This window comes from Fulmarus glacialis, unplaced genomic scaffold (genome assembly GCF_000690835.1).
Source record: "Fulmarus glacialis isolate BGI_N327 unplaced genomic scaffold, ASM69083v1 scaffold3654, whole genome shotgun sequence".
Taxonomy (NCBI): domain Eukaryota; kingdom Metazoa; phylum Chordata; class Aves; order Procellariiformes; family Procellariidae; genus Fulmarus; species Fulmarus glacialis.
Genome location: NW_009207309.1, coordinates 14,183 through 16,332, shown reverse-complemented (window position 1 = coordinate 16,332; position 2,150 = coordinate 14,183).

Below are 2,150 nucleotides of genomic sequence, written 5' to 3'. Positions count from 1 at the left end.
GGTTAAGATGGTCCCTGGCTGGCTCATGGGTGTGAAGGTCAGATAGATTTTGGCTTTGCAAAGGCTGTGCCCGCTTGCAAACAGCACGAGTTGCTCACGCACTGCCCTACAGCGAGGGAGAGGCGACCCAGCAGTCCCTCTCAGAGTCTCAGCTAAGCAAGAACCTTTCACTTACCAAAGCTGATATTTAAGGCATTCACAGCCATTTGCAGGCAACCCCTCCTGCTAATCAGGATGACCTCTCTGGAAATTTATGAGATGTTTGGTTGATGCCTGTGGTTTTCGTTGCAAGCAAGCGCTGCTTTGCATCCCGCTAAGCAGGCTGCATTCCTGAAATCTGGCCACCGAGGCAGGCAGGAGCCTGGCATGGGGAGATTTGCACTGCAGAGCTTTGCAGGCTGCAAACCACTGTCAAGAGTGGTGATCTGACTTCTAAAAAATTTAAGTGCAAATGCATTTGGACTCCATGCTGATTAGTGTCAGGTCTAACAGACACTCAGGAATCTGCTAGCAGAGGCTGCAGTGATTTGAAGCTCTGATGAAACACAGTTTGCAAATAGCGCATCTGACTTTCGAGTTACCTAACCCTTTCCTCCCCAGAAAAAAAGGCTTTTGCAGAAAAGGGGAGACGCAGAGACAAAACTTTGCTATAGAGTGGGGAGAGAAACCAAGGGGTGAATGTGGAGATGCATTTGGCTTCTTATCTCCTCCCAGATGCACAGGATGGTCTATGGGCTTCATCTCTTATTTTTCAGTATCTCCTGGGATTGGGTTTAGCTGCCTGAATTGTAGATTTGCTGGGAATCTGTATGGCTGCTGCAAAAGCTTCCTCTGTTTGCAGTCTGGGAAGGCAGAGCCTGGCAGCGGGGTGGGAGATGGCAGGACTGGGGATTAGCGGTGTGGACACCGCGGGGCTGTGAGGAGGGTCAATGGCTGCAATGGAGAAGACGTGTTTTCCCTCTTCCCTTGCAGCAGGTGCCCCTCTCTGTAGCCTGTCACCCTAATTCCTTCCTGGCAGTGTCACCTTGGTCCCTGATCATGGAGAAACACATCCCAGATGATCTGAATTATTTTGGGGTTGCAACCCAGGACAATGTTAGCATCTCAGGAGTTGGGCTGCTTGCACTCAGGCTTCAATGCAGAGGCCCTGAGCACTTGCTTTTCACTAACCCGTGGACCACGAATGCTCTTGAAATCAAGGCAGTAGCCTGACTTGGTAGGGGAAACCTTCCTCCCAGGGGTCCGATCTGTCCTTTTGAAATTGGGCAGCAGCCCTGTTTTGGAGGCAGCAAGTGCTTCCCACCCAAGGGGAAACTCCTGATTTTCTCCACCTGGAGTGAGCCAAGAGGGCAGAAAAGGAAATGGCTGGAAAGGTGAGAAGGAAAAAGTGCCATGGCTGTATGCCCAGTAGTGGGAGAAGCTCTGCCCCACACACTGAGGGTCTGCCCCTCCTGCCTGTCAACCCTTACATCTGTTAACAGGCCCCCTCCCCAAACATGGGGTGCCCACTGCATGGGGAGCGGGTACAAGAGTCCTGCTATTGATGGTGTTTCCCCTTCTTTCTCCTCCTCTGGAAAGAGGGAAGATGGAGGGAAGGGAGCACAGGAGGGTCTTCTTGGTGGGGTAAGAAAGAGGGAGACTTACAAGAGTGCAGAGGACGCAGGAGTCTCTTCGGTATGGAGAGGGGCACAGGGGTCTGGGCAGTTGGGCTGGAGAGAGGATCTGGGCTACCAAGGCTTGCAGGGAACAGGTCCCATAAAGCAATGCAGGATGGATGTTACTTTTGCTGAAGGGGCTTTTGGGGCTGAAGGAGGTTCTGGGGCTGGCAGGGAGGACTCTCACTCTCTGGAGATGCTCTATGCCTGGCTACAGTACTGCAGACTTTGGGGTGTCCTGCACGCAGGGTTGAAAGGCGGGGTGGTTGCCTGATGTGGGAAGACCTAAAATCTGCCTCTATCGCCCTTTTTTCCTCCTTTACTGGGTGCACGGCTCCTTCCAGCCCTGGCCTCCTGTCTGGGCTCAGGGTTAGACCACAGTCGGGGTACTGAACAACAACTCCCCTTCCCCTGCACTGGTTTGGTGGAAGAGGAGGGAGGTGAGAGAAAAGGAGAGACAGAAAGAAGCAAAACACCAAGGGCTGGCAGGAGGGA